General features: G+C 34.6%; 1 long non-coding RNA gene across 2 annotated transcripts; it reads left to right on the plus strand.

The window, feature by feature from the left end:
• Positions 827–10,930, plus strand: LOC109710782. Of its 2 annotated transcripts, none has more exons than XR_002216424.1 (3): positions 827–1,326; positions 10,338–10,411; positions 10,549–10,930. It is a non-coding gene; the product is annotated as an uncharacterized LOC109710782 (long non-coding RNA). The 2 variants fall into 2 exon arrangements; XR_002216423.1 differs by having other exon boundaries at positions 845–1,202.

Consider the following 15,678-nt stretch of genomic DNA (forward strand, 5'->3'; position numbering starts at 1 on the left):
TCTCCTCGGGCTACATTACACGGTTGGGCCACAGATAAGGTCACTATGGATGTTACAGATTGCAAATCATATGTAATTTAAGATGATAGAATATTGAAAAGTACGACAACTAATTTATAGGTATTTTTTAACCCAAAATTTAAAAACAAAAGTTGTAAAGATTTGCTTATACTTCGGTACTTTTCCAATCAAGACGTTTAACCTTCTAAATTGTATTAAACAGCTGAAGAGACTTCTTTTTTTTTTCAAATGAAATAAAATACTAATTAAATAATTATTTTGAGTGATTGCTTGGCGCATAATGTTATATAACTTTTAAAAAACTTTTTTTTCTCTCCTCTAGTTATAATAATTAAGCATCAAAATTGAAGAATCAAGAGTATTTATCTTCAATTTTTATTTTTTATGTATTAGAATAAAAAAATAGATTCTTTTTGTTTGAAAGTTTTGCAAGATTATATGCAATAACTCATAAATTCTATTGCATTGTTTTTCCTTGTTATTTGTCATACTAATTTTTTAAAGACACTATGGAATTACTATTTACAAATCAATTTATACATTATACTTTAATGCTCTGTTTGGTACCATGAAAACTTTAGAATAGAGCAATTTGTTCTTCAAAATTCGCCAAACAATGTACAAAATTGAAAGAATAAATAATTCCGATCCAACCGGGTAATTCTAGCTTATTCTAGAATTATCCGTTAAAAATAATTTTGATGAGCCCTTGGAATTGGAGGATCCTGCAATTTATTCCAAGGGCAGAAGGAGGAAAGTGGCCTCATTCCACACGCGTGCCTGCCCTGCGATTTATTGCCTTCCGAAAAGCTGTGCAGCTCCCTCTCCCTCCCCTTTACTATCTCTTCCAACCTAATCCTAACCTCACTTAATAGTTGTAGTTCCTTCTTATCGACCTTCTCCCATCTTTACTAAATCCCTATCTCTCTTGGTAGGGTTTGGTGCTCTCTTATCCCTCTTTACTCCACCTCTCTGCTTCGTCTTCGTGCTTTCCCTAGGGAGTATCTTCATTATCTTCCCTCATTACTCTGTATCTTATCTACTGCGGTAGCTGCGGCTTCATCTTTGGCGCAAAACCCCCATTAATTGAGGAGGTGTGCAAATTGAAGGTATTGTCGTGTCTCCTTCTCACCAAGTCTTGCGGAAGTGCGGTTCCTGGTGCAAATCTTTCATTAATCAAGGTGATCTCGCTCGGTGGGAGAGCAATATTATTTCTTCATTTTGCCTCTCTATTTCAATTATTTTGGCACTTCGACTTGTCTACTCACATCCATTTAATTCGGTTACCTCCTCTTACTAGTACCGGTAAGACACTTTCTTTTCCTTTTAAATAAGATTATGGTCCATAGCAGGGGAAAAGTCATATTTGAAACAAATTGCTGGTTGTATGCGTAGCCCCACTTCGCAAATAACTATTTCCCTTTTTTATCTTGCGGAGGTGAGGTTATCTTATATAACAGTAGCACTTCAAGATTGGTGCTTTGTGGATTGTGATTTTTAAGCTACGTTGTATGTTGCAATTGGTTGGATGTGTTACTGGCTTGGATGGCATGGAATATGTTCTATGCAGCCGCCATAGTGACATATGACAACCCTTTCATACTAAGTCATGTTCCTTCTTTATAAAATTTTTTCCCTAGCTGTTGGGCCTACAAAAAATTTAATTGGAAAATTATTGTAAGTCTATATAACCTAATGCTTCTTTTTATCTCTTCGAAATATTTCGAACTATATATGCTCATCTATATATCATCTATGTCGTAATATAATCAAAATGCCATTCATGTCATGTTATTAGTTTTTTTTTTTTTTGTAAGGCCATTGTTATGTTTGTTGAAGGCTTTATATAATGCCTTGCTTTTTTTTGATTTTGTTTTCCTGTAATGACAGTCATACTGTAATGACAGTCATAAGAATAGTGCATATTAAACATTGTTGCATGCTCTAGTACTGATTTTGATTTACTATTGATAATGCCATAACTTATTATGTAATCCAAGTGCCATTCAATTCTAGCATACATCATCGACACAAACATCACAAACAGAGGTTGAATCCTTTATTAGAAGTACAATCAGGACACGTACAGAAACTTGTAACCAGTGATAGTCGTAGGAAAGTTGTGATAAAACAACTCCCTAGCTAAGTCTTTCCCTTGTTGCTTTACAATTCCTTATTTAGTTGATTTCTGTCTCAGTTATAAACGTTTTTCTAAAACGAAGTTGGTTGGGGTCTAAAACTGCTGGGTACTTTTGTAATATAGGGCCATAATATTGCGATGATGCATGGGAATGAAGATAACTTTCTATAGTTTGGGTGGTATGTTTACTTACATGCAGCCACCATAGAATCAACGTGAACTTCTTCCTCTGAGCCATGTAATTATACTTAAACCAGTACTACCTACAAACTTATGTACTGGTTTTCATCTTTATTTAAAATTTCTTCTACTTCAGATGACTCCTCAAAATAAGTCCACACAGGGTGTTGTGAAAACGTATTCTAACACCATTGATGTCATCTCAGCTGACTCCCAAAGCATTGCATGTTTTGGACAAGAATCCTCGAAAATTAGAGTATGCTCTGGAAATTGGACGGAGGTTATGGATTTAGCGATATTGAACTTGATAATCGAAGAACATGTTCTGGATAATTTCATTAATGGTAGTTTCACCACACTCGCCTGGAGTAGAGTAGTTCATGATTTTAATCAACGAACAAAACTCAACTTTATCAAAAGCTATTCACAAAATCGATTGAAAGTTTTGAAGCACTAATTTGTCATGTATCAAACATTAGCAAACAAGAGGGGGTAGGGGTGGGACTACGATCACAACATTCCGATCGCTGGCGATCCCAGTGACTCCGGACACTGTGATGTCTGTAAGTTACTATATATCTTTATTTTAATTTTCTTGTAATATAAGAACAATTATTTAACTTGCTTATTATATCTATATTGCGTAGGAAAATTCAGGTTATGCACGATATAGGGATAAACCCTTTCCTGCATATCATGACAAAGAGTTGTTATCTAGAAAAACTACTGCAATGGATAGGTATGGATTTACAACGGGGATGCACGCAACACCTCCTCGTCCTCCTCGGGCACAACTGCTCTCTTAGAACAAATTCAAAAATCAATGATGAGTCCCTCTGGTCAACTTTCTAGAGCTAGAATAGAAATTATGCCAATGTCGCCACGGAATGAAGCTATCAACGACACCACTTCATGCTCTCCTACTCCTACTCCTATCAAGAGGGAAAATTCATATGTTAGTAGTGCCTCTAGTCACACATTCTGGCAAGAGACGCCGCTCCTCCCTACCTTCAGCAAGACAACACCAACCTCAAGTTGCAGAGGAAAACTTGATGTCACCCCTGATTGTATCCAATAGCTTGTAGAACTTGGAAAGAAAAGATTGAACATAGCCGAGTGTATGCTGCAATGTGAGCTTGATGCCGGTCCAAAGATGCACTCTATAGAAGATTGTATGGCAAGATTAAATAATGTCCCTTGATTGACTCTTGAAGCAATCCTCTTTGCATGAGAAGCGCTCAAAGATGAGCACAATAGGACCATCTTCATGTCACTAAGTGGCGGCATCCTCTATATGTGGATTGAGCGTCAATTAAGCATGCAACATCCGCCACTGGACAAAAGCTTGATGCATCTTCCTTCTCTCCTATCTAGATAATCCTTTCTCACCTTAACCTTTTTGTTTTTATGGTCTTGCTTACAAACTATACTTTTTTGGGTTTTGACCGACGATTAGCAAGGCCAAACGCTTGTTGTGTGTATGTTGTTTTTCTTTTCTATCTATTGGAACTTCACACCGTTTACCCTACTGCTAGTATGTATGTTCTATTTATGTAGAACTTTTGGCTATTGTTCTACAACTTTTAAACTTGGTGCATGACGGTTTTAATGTGGTATTTATGCAATATTGCTTGTTTGTATGTAACAAATGTGGCCTTTATGCAATCCTTGCAACTATGTATTATTGTTTTAGTGTGATATTACACTAATTGCTAGTTTTTCCAGTCTCAACATTGTTTTTCTAAGTTTTGAAAATTAGCATACTTAGATGGTTTGATGATCTGTTGCTTTGCGTGCCTCCTTACATGCTGAATTTTTAATCTTCCTTATTTGTATTTGTTGGCATTTGGTTTATACTGCTAATTTTTTTAAAGCGATGATGAATGTTAGGTGTGAATGATAGGAAGGCAGGGATTATTTAAAAGCTTTGCACCACCATTTTAACCTCAATATTTCAGACCTGAGCCCAGCATTAAGTTGATTTTCTTTTGGTTTGCCTTTTTCTTTCCGGTTGATTTTTTATGGCAATGATGCATGGTACAACTGAATAGTATGGAGGTTAGGTTTCGGGATCACCTTACAGCCACCATTTTCTTCAATTAACAGACTTTTGGTCTACAATTCTACAATATTTATACTTTGTGCATGAGGATTTCAAGTTGGTATTTATGCAATATTGCTTATTTTTACGTAGCCAATGTGGCTTTTATGCACATATTGCAACTATATATTTCTCATTTTAATATGGTATTATACCACTATATTGTTGGTTTTTTTGCAATCTCGGTATAGTTTTTCTAATTTTCGAAAATCAGCACAGTTGGTTGGTTTGATGTTCTCTATTACTTTTTGCGCCCCATTACAAGCGGATTTTTTAAGCTTCCTTTATCTGCATTAGTTGGCACTTGGTTCACATTGTTAGTTTTTTTATGGCGATGATGCATGTTAGATGTGAATAGTAAGGAGGCGGGGATTATTTAAAAAGCTTTGCAGCCACCATTCTAACATCAACATTTCAGACCTGATCCAGCATTATGCTAATTTTCTTTTTGTTTGCACCTTTTCCTCAACTTTTGGTTCTTAGAAGCTTTGCCGCAAGTTTAGTAATGTCATTTGCATTGTGCTTCTGTTCTACAGTAAACAGATGTATTTTCATGCTACTTGCTTTGGTTGACGTCATATTTTGCTGGTTTATTAGTTGTGTAGTCATCCATGTATCTTCATGTTACTTTTCTAGGCTAATATCCTACAAATGCCTCTCAATTCATGTTGTCTTCTACTTCAAACGAAATATGATATGGTTGTGCTGTATGTGGCAATGATGCATGTTAAAATGAAATTGCTGGTTTCTAACATACTTAAGCCAATCCATTGCTGGTTTCTTGCTGGTTTGGTTCTGATGATACTGGCAATGATGCTTGAATAGTAGCGAGGCAAGGTTTTAAGAATACCTTGCAGCCACCATTCATAGCATTGATAATTTAGTGTACTTTTGTGATGATGAAAATAGTATTTTATTTGTGGCGATAATTCATAAAAGGGTCATAGAGTTAAATGGAGGATGGTATGGATTATGACGATAATACATAAAAGGGTCATAGAGTTAAATGATAGGGCGGTATGGATTATTTATCCGCTGCAGCCATTACATGTTCCTTAATCTTTTTCTACCTTAGCCAATATTGCATCATAATCTATACATAATAATGTATTTTGCTATAGTGAGTTAATCTTGTTCTCTTCACATGTTGTAATGATAGTAACTTTAATCAATCATGCATTTTTTTCATCAACAACTGTTACTGAACTTATGACTTTCCTAGATAAGGAAGATGATTATTGGGATGAAGTACTTTCTATTATGATCAATGAATGTGTGAGTCGATTTCACAATTCTTTGTACAAATGACCTTGTCGTACAAGACCATTCACCGGTCATCAAGTAATTATGGATATTTTACGGAGATATCCAAATAGAGGATACCAAGATTTTGAATGTCCAACACCACTTTTCTAAGACTTTGAGATGAATTCATTGAGAAAGGTTTGATACAGGGTAGTCGACATTTGACTACTAACAAACAGCTTGGAATTTTTCTATTTGCTGTAGGCCATGGGGTAACAAATAGAGTATTAGCTCAGACATTTCAGCACTCGGGAGAGACAATAAGTAGATATTTTACTAGTGTTGTGACGCCTCAACTTTTCAGGGGGTCACCCATCCTAGGACTACTCCCGTCCTAGCATGTTTAACTCTCTTAACCTCTTGGGTCTAGCTACCACCTAAAATGCTTAAACCAGGTTAAGAGGCTTAGTCCTATTATTTCTCATATATAGGACTATATGGGGTCTCACATTCTTCCCCCCTTTAAGTCCTGATGTTCTCGTTAGGCTCAGACTCACAAGTACCAGACGATGTGAGACTCGTCTCGGTAACCTAAACCGGCCTTGTGGTGAGCTGCGCTCCACCCACAACAGTCAACAACATGAGATCCTGTAAGGTATTGAATCCTCGTCGTGTTAATCCACTTTTGGTGAAAATGACCAAAGCGTGGCGAGAGGGATGATTGAGCATAGTCCATATGCTATTTCAACAGTGTTGGAAAGGTCAAAATTGGGTTCCGAATGCGATTAGTTTGTTTTAGCATTGCTCGGCGCGAAATAGAGCTAAGCACTGCCAGAATTGCAGTCTGGGCACTGCGTACCAGTACTGAAGGAGAGGTACCGGTACCAGGCCAGCAAACCGAGAGGCTTGCTCTCGGGTTTGGTCATTGCGGGGCTGCGTACCGGTACGGCACCAGGGCAGTACCGGTACTCCGCAGCAGATCGAGGATAGCTGCTCTCGGGTTTGGCCTCTGCAGTGCGGCATACCCGTGACACGAACCCGCGTACCGGTACCCAGTGCTGCGAACAACAGACCTTGATCTGCTGCAAATAAAAAATATTGGAGGGCTTAAATGCAATTGTGACGGCTTATATAAACCCCACACCTCCTCCTCTCTCATTCACAGCCAAAGAACCTCTCTCTACTCCATTTTTCTTCCTCTCTCTCTCTAGGAGCTCTTCCCCAAGGTGGATTGGAGGAGATTGGAGAGGATTTGAAGGTGGATTAGAGGCTTTGGAGGATTTAGAGCTCACCAATAAGGAGGAGCTCGGAGAGCTTTTGGGTTAAGGTAAGGTTTCTTGCAAGATCTATGTTAGGGTTTGATTTTATACCCTAGAACACTTGGTTTTGAGTCTCTTGCAAGAATAGAAACCTTTATAATCCTAGAAATCTCATGATAAACCTATGGTGGTAAACCCTAGGGTTGAAATTGGAGTTTTCATAGATATGAGGTTTATGGTTAAATTGACTCTTTGTAAACCTAATTGAAGGTAAAACCGACGTTGTGGGCAACTCAAACGGGAGTTCCTACGGGTGCGTAGCACGGTATTGAGGAAAAGGACCGTTTTTGCTTTGTTTCCGCCGGAGAGGGCCGAAGCAACATCTAAAAATTTCGAGCTTCGTATTCTCGCACCTCGGTATTATTTAGAGATGGGGGGTGCTATCCGAAACAGTTGAACTTCTTTCTATGTCCAAGTTACATTGTTGACTATCCACATCTCATGTTAATTATGCATTGTAAGATGTTGATAGTTGCATTTCCATTCCTTATATGCTTCCATAGTTGATATTGCATTGTGAGTTGAACACATGATATAATGGATGTGTAAGGATTGGGACTTGACATTGAAATCCTATAGTGCTGAAACAAATGGAGAACTTGATACATGTAATGACATAATGAGTGGCATGTAAACTATATATAATGACATAGACGAGTGGCATGCGAATTTAGTGTAGTAGAAACACTTATTACATGATGAACATAGGGTTAGATGATTTTCTCGAATTGTGAATATGTTGCATGTGAACTTAGGCCCCGTTTGGTTGGCGGTATAAGCGGGGATAACGAACCCTAAACCCTAAACCCATAACGAAAGTTATCCCTACTATTTCGCCAAACAAAATAATTTTTGGTCGGGATATTTTATCCCGATCAAACCTTGCAAACCTTGCTATTCCCGGCTATCCCGGAATAGCTTGGGATTTCTTATTCCACCATTTTGATGGAATAGTACTATTCCAATGTTTAATTTCAAACTTTATTAAAATTATAAATTAAATTAAAACTAAATTATATAAATATAATATGTTATATGTTATAATATATTATTTTTATTATAAAATTATTAATTATACTCTATTAATATATATTATTTATATTTAAATATTAAATATTATAATAAATTTTATAATAAATTATATTTAAATATTATAAAATATTATTTTTATTAAATTTAAGTTTAAGTAGAATTTTAAATAATTATAAAATTATTAATATAAAAAACTTAATAAATTATTAAAAATTTATTATTATCAAATTATATAATAATTATTTTTAATAATTGTTCCCCCGCTATTCTTATTTTCAAAAGTTAAATCTTTAAATTGTTAAATTTGATATTTTAAAAATTTTAAAATTTTAAAATTTGATATTTTTAAAAATTTTAAAATTTAAAATTTGATATTTTATAATTTTCCCGAAATTTAAATATTGATCTTATAATTTTAAAATTTAAAATTTAAAATTTGAGATTTTAAATTTTAAAATTTTAATTTCAAATTTTAAAATTTAAAAGTTAAAATTTTAAATTTAAAAATATATATAATTTAAAATTTTAAATTTAAATATAATAAAAAGGGTAGTATCATTATTTTTTATTTATAACTATCCACTTTAATTCTTATTCCATCTTACCTAACCAAACGCTATTTTTCTTATTCCCAGGAATAACCTAATTTTCATCCAAACGCAAAATTGATATAATCCGCGCTTATACCTCAATTTATACCTATCCTTGGAATAGCCACTTTTTGCTTATTTCCGAGCTAAACAATACCTTAGTGTAGTTGTGACACTTAAACATGAACATTGGGATAGATGGTTTCCCGAGTACTTGTTAGCCCTAGTTGGTAGGGTATCCTCAGTAGGAGAGGATTGGATCATACTCACATAGTCTGTTTTCGCTTGGCGTGGTCGCTCCACCCAAGTAGTGAGCTCCGGAGTCATCACACGATGGGTTAATGTACTTACCTAGCAGACGGTCTCGGGTTTGCGAGCGGGAGGGTCTCCTTATCTATGGGATTGCACTGTGAGTTGGGGCAAACCTTCGGGTTAGCCAAGTTGATTGGGTGATGAACATATGAATGACATACTTTATTGAGCATAGTAGCATGATAGTTGATTTCATTACTATGTGGATTTTTATTCATTTACTATTGATTGAGGCACAGTAGCATGATAGTAGAATTCATACTATATTAGCAGTTTATTTCCATATATCTATCTACTTATGCCTGCTTAGACTTAGTGGGTAGATCGGCGGAGTTGGTGGTCGAACCCACTGGGAACTATTATTAGTTCTCATCCTACTTTGTTGCAGGGCCGAGCTCGAGCACATCGGGCGAGGAACGTGGTAAGGGCATAGCGCCCTAGTAGTTAGCAGCTTTCCTTTTTGCATTAAAGTACCCTATGTACTTGAGAGATGATGATGTATATTTGGTGAGGTTACTTTTGGAGAGTTGTATATGTCATGAGATGAACATATATGCGTTTTGGAGATGGAAATGTAAACCAATGATGTTAATGTTGAATGATGAATGTACTAGATAGCTTTCTCTTTTTTGCTCTTGCTTGTTTATACTCGCAATGATTCATGTATGTTGTTTAAGTTACCTGGGCAACTTGATGTACATGTTTGTTGTTGTTGAGCCTTGGACGGACAGGGGAGGTGCTGTTCGTTCGGCGTCTGTTCGGCGTACCCCAACCGACCAAATTGGCGGTTGCGGGGCGTGGCAGATCCTCTCTCTCTCCGTTGTATAATTCTAGCTCAGTCGAGACTCATCTCACACTTTCGGTTGTTAATTGGCTATGATACCAACTATGACGCCTTAATTTTTCAGGGGGTCACCCATCTTAGGACTACTCCAGTCCTAACACGCTTAACTCTCTTAATCTTTTGGGCCTAGCCATCACCCAAAATGCTTTAGCCGGGTTAAGAGTTTTAGCTCTATTATATCTTATATATAGGACTATCTGGGGTCTCGCAAGTGTGTTGCAAGGTTATAATGGAACATAGGCATAAGTACATCCAAATGCCTACTAGTAATATTGGAATGCCTCAAAAAATTAGGGACAACCCAATATTTCACCCCATTAAGGTGATGTTAATATAGTAAACTATGATGGTTATTTACTATTTTATTACTTTATATAATAATTTATATTTTTTAAGAAATTACACAATGCAATTGAGCTATTGACGGAACGCATATACTAGTAGTTGTAAGAAAGAGTAAGCAACCGCGATATCGGTATCGCAAAGGCTTTACATCGCAGAATATGATGGCTGTGTGCTCATTTGACCACTAATTATTATTTATTTGTACTAGGTGGGAGGGTTCTGCAGCAGATATGAGGGTGCTGCGTTGGTGCTGTGAAAGTAGAGGGTTCACGATTCCTGAAGGTTAGTCATGGATTTTATTTTGTCCAATTTTTTGAGTTATACATACTTATTAATTTGTTAATTTATCATTACTTTTGGTTATTCTATTTGGTTGATTCATGCTATGTAAACACTAATCGATTCTTTGTGCCTTACAGAGGGAAAGCGATACCACCTGAGCCAATTTGATGGAAATGCACGGGTGCGTAGCCATCGAGGATTACCAAAAAATGTATACAATCATAGGCATACACAATTGAGAAATGTCGTAGGAAAGGCCTTCGGCATTTTGAAGAGGCGTTTCAAGGTTTTTCGGCAAGCGACTTCTTTTCCTTACAAAGTGCAGTGTCGCATCACCCTAGCATGCTGTGTGATTTATAACTTTATCAAGAGGCATCAAGAAAATGACATGTACTTCAATATGCTGTTGGAACCATTTTCTCTAGATGATCAAGATGAGGATCCAATGCCTTTGGTTGGGGTAGATGATTCACGATGCGTTGATGCGCTTCTCACTATGATAATGAATTAGTTATGAAATAATAGTGAGTAGTATGTACTATTTGCTGATCCTGTTTTATTATTGGGTTAATTGCATACAGGTCCCCACAAACATAGTGAATTGCAAATATATCCCTGTTAAGTTTAACTTTTATAAGTTATCCCTGCAAAAGTCCTAATATGTTTAGATATTTCTTTCTGGTTTGTTACCGTTAGAGAACCGTTAGAAAACTATTTATATTTTCAATTTTGCCATCACAAATATGTCCCTCCAAAAGTTATAACAGTATAATATAAGAGGGGTAAAATTGTCAAAAATTAACCCAGGTAAAGTATTTAACCTATGGTTAACTAAACTTTTCTAACGGATTTTAACGGCAGGGATATATATGAAAATATTAGAACTTTTGTAGGGATAACTTATGAAAGTTGAACTTTACAGAGATATATTTACAATTCATTATATTTGTAGGGACCTGTATGCAATTGACCCTTTATTATTAATGTATTAGACTGTGAAAAGGGTTAATTTCATACAGGTCCCCGCAAACATGGTGAATAGCAGATATATCCCTGCAAAGTTCAACTTTTATAAATTATCCTTACAAGAGTCCTAATGTATGCAGATATGTCCCTCTAGTTAGGATTCATTAGAGAACTGTTAATTTTTTAACAGTAGAGTTGTGAATGACAATTTTGCCCTTGCCCTTTTCCTCTTCCTCTTCCTCTTCCTTTTCAGGCTGTGGGAGCGGATGGCGGCGGCGGCTACGGCGAACTTGTGGAACTTGTCGGGGTTGCGGCCAATGAAGACTAGAAAGAGGCGGAAGGCCAAGGCGCGGCCGATGTCGTCAGAGGCGCGCGTGACGACGGCCCACGCGGGCACCACGACGGGGATGACGATCGGATCATCGACGACGACGACGAAGAAGAAGAAGGAGGAGGAGAAAAGGAGAAGAAAAATGAGGATACAAAGAAGAAGAGGAAGAAGAAGAAACATGAGAGGAAGAGGAAGAGGAAGAGGAAGAGGAAGAGGAAGAAGAAGTAGAGGAAGAAGAAGAGGAAGGGGAAGACGAAGAAGGGTAAAAATGTCATTTTACCTTATTAACTGACCATGATTAAGTATTTTAATTGTGATTAACTAGATTTCTCTAACAGATATTAATGGCAGGAACATAGCTGAATACATTAGGACTTTTACAGGGGTAACTTATAAAAGTTGAATTTTGCATGGATATATCTGCTATTCATCATGTTTGCAGGGTCCTGTATGAAATTAACCTTTGTGCAAATTACATGTTCTACTTGGACAACCGCAAAATTATTATGTATAACTTGTATGCCTAATAATATGGTATATTGATGTTGTTGTTGGTTTTTTAAATCATTTATTTTTTCTTCTGTTGTGTTGTTTTTAAACCTTATTTTTTTGAAATGAGTTTGACTCTGATTTTGGGTTTACTTCATAATTGTTTGATTGGAAATTTGGTTTTTGCTATATGTTGTTGTACTCAATTTGTTTTGTTGGTATAATAGTGCAATTATTTATCCTCTAATTTTTGTGTTTTGAAAAATAAAAATTGGGGTAACTAAATTTTGCATAGAGTTTTCTTTTTCTCTATACTGATCTTTGTTCTATTTTTTTCTAAACCAATCTAAAAATTGTTACGGCATAGAAAGTATAAATGATTATTAAAGTAATTATGTAATTAATGTAGTTTATGTATATAAATGTGTAAGGACTGAAATTTTGACAGTGCAACTAAACTCTCTGTTGATGATGTTTATGTGTGTAATTTAATTATATAAGTACTCGTCAAGTTTCAGGACAAAATGAGCTAAAACGGAGGAGTTACGCGATTATTAGTTTTCACTTAAGTNTATTGGATTAAATATTATAACCCAGTGGGGAGCACTCAATCCTAAGGGATTGATATCATCATAATCCTACAATTTCTCATCTAAGGGTTAAAAACTTGATAGCAAAAATGACCTTTTGCTATTAATAGTATTCCAGCCTAGCTCTAAATATTAGATATATAATAGACATTCACAAAGGCAAGATTGATATTTTTAAAAATATCATTCTATCTTTTCAACTATTTACATATATTTATATCAATACATGAATTGGAAACCAAAAGCAGCCCTCTTTACCAAACAAAAAATAGGCTATTTCATTGCAAACCAAACATATCTTTTTTTTTATTCTTTTCTATCCAAGAATACATTTTTAATTTCAGAATTAAAATATTTATTCTCCTTACTACAATTCCATCACCAAACAGGGTCTAAGTATTTTTTTTATCGTATATTAATTTTTTTCCTCAAAAATATTCCTAAACTATCCTTTTTTATATTACTATCAGTACATCTACTATTTTAGATAGAAGTTAAAAATTTTATTAAAAGATTATAATTAGATAGCACGATAAAAGGGACCAAAACAATCTCATAACGAATAACTCATTTGATTGAAACCATCTAATAAATTTACGGTAAAAATATAAAAAACTTATCTAATTTATGGACCATTTTAAATTAGCTATTCAACCTATCAAAATTTTGATTTTACAACCAAATCTTTCAATTTGCTTGATTTCAGTCAATTAATGATATTTTGATTTCAATATTTAAGCTAATTACTTACTTTAATAATAGTTGCGAGAATTATATGAAATATACTAATTAAATTTGTAAAGATAAATGATGCATTTCAAATTTTAAAGCCAAAGTATTTTCGACTGACTTAAACTAAATAAATTAATAGGTTGGATAGTAAAATTAAAATTTTGAAAGATTGTGTGACCAATCTAAATGATCTATAGTTTTACATAAATTCTGTATATTTTTATATAAATTTTTTAAAAATCTAACAATAAAAGTTCAGACTAATTATTGTAATAGTACTGAAGTTCACGGTGGTCATACATTTTCCAAATAAAATATAAAAGGATAATTGCTTATATATTCCTAAAAAATTTCAGACTTTCTTATTTACCTCACTTAGAAGGCCAATATAAAAAATATCATTTTAATATTTTATGTCCTCTCAAATATACCCCTAGAATTTAAAGTGTTAGGAATAGCCACAATCTCTATAAAATTGCTATTTTGTTCTTTTAAATATATATTTTTACCATTGCTATTTTTTTATTTGTTCTTAAGTTAGGAGCAAAAAAAGGTATTTGACTGTTTGCCCTTTCAAATATGTCCTTCTACCGTCACCAACTTTTCTTATTGTCCTTAAGTTAAGAGCAAAAAAGATATTTTAATTTTTTTTTAACTCTTGTAGAAATTTAACTGAGATCACTTAACAAGTACTAACAACAAAATTATTTTTGAATTACGATAAAATATACAAGATATATTTGAAATAAAAAAAATATAAGATATTACAAAAGTTTTAAGAAATATATAGATATTCCAATATAAAAATAAAATATAGGAGTCCGTCTATAATGCTATCAGTAGCACAAAACAGTTGGTGCTATCAAGTTTTCTACCATTAGATTTATCTCTTAGATCATTTTCATTCATTAGGTCATACTATTCAATCAACTATCCATTCAGCTCTAGCTCTATAATTTTTTACATAAATATTAAAAATTCAATAGCAAAAAGGTTCAAATACTAGTANAGCTTTTAGTCCATCTGATGGATACTTTTTTATACACAAATGGCTCGAGTGCTTAAATTGAATGTGTCCATTCTCTGTTATGCACAAAGAAGACCCAAACATAGAGCTTTTAGTCCATCTGATGGATACTTTTTTATACACAAATGGCTCGAGTGCTTAAATTGAATGTGTCCATTCTCTGTTATGTGCAATTTGTGTTACCGTAGCATCTATGATTTTTTTTTCCCAAAAAGATGATGATGATAATGATAATGATGATAATTTATTTTTGTATTTAGATGTCTTCTTCACGGATTCCTTCTTCCCAAAATTCTATATCTTCCCCTGCCATTGATAATGTTATTGTTGATGACTCACCGATCGATGTCGATAATGAGTGCGGAGATGATGAAGATAATAATCAATTGATGAAGGAAAAGGCGATCACCACCGATAGCCCATCAAAGAAAAGGGGGAGAAAAAAAACATCAGATGTATGGAAGAGCTTTAAAAAAATTCAGGTAACAGAGAAAGGTAAATCTATTGAGAAATATAAATGCTGCAAGTGTCCGGCAACTTTTCACATACCTAAGTCCGGTACCACTTCTCAATTTAAAAGGCATTTACTTGATTGCCTACAAACAAAGCTAGGTAAAAAGCAAAGTATTATATCTTTTGCTTCCACTAGCACAACAGCTCTTGATACTATTGGAGAAAAGTACCTTTCTAAGATTTCAAAAGGAGAATATGATCACAAAGTGATAAGAGAAATAATGGCAAAAATGATTATGGTGCATGAGTATCCGTTTAGTATAGTTGAGCATGCATGGTTTAATATGTTATTGAAAGTTTTGAATCCTAGTTATGAAAAGATTTCTAGAAAGACTATCAAGAATGATTGCATGGAAGTGTATGAAAATGAAAAAGATAAGCTAAAGAAGATGCTTAAAGGTGTTGGTAGGATAAATCCAAGTTATAGTGGAGATGCTTGTCTCAATCCACCAATTCAAGTAGGCATTTCAACAATACATCAGCAACTGAAACCCCGGTATGTGGAGGCCCCAACTCACAAAAATTTATGGACAGGTTTTTTGTAATACATTCAGAATCTCATAAAATGAGCAGTCAAGCAAATAACAATTGTTTGGTTGGATGTCCATGTATCCGATGT

Source organism: Ananas comosus, linkage group 5, assembly GCF_001540865.1.
Source record: "Ananas comosus cultivar F153 linkage group 5, ASM154086v1, whole genome shotgun sequence".
Taxonomy (NCBI): Eukaryota; Viridiplantae; Streptophyta; class Magnoliopsida; order Poales; family Bromeliaceae; genus Ananas; species Ananas comosus.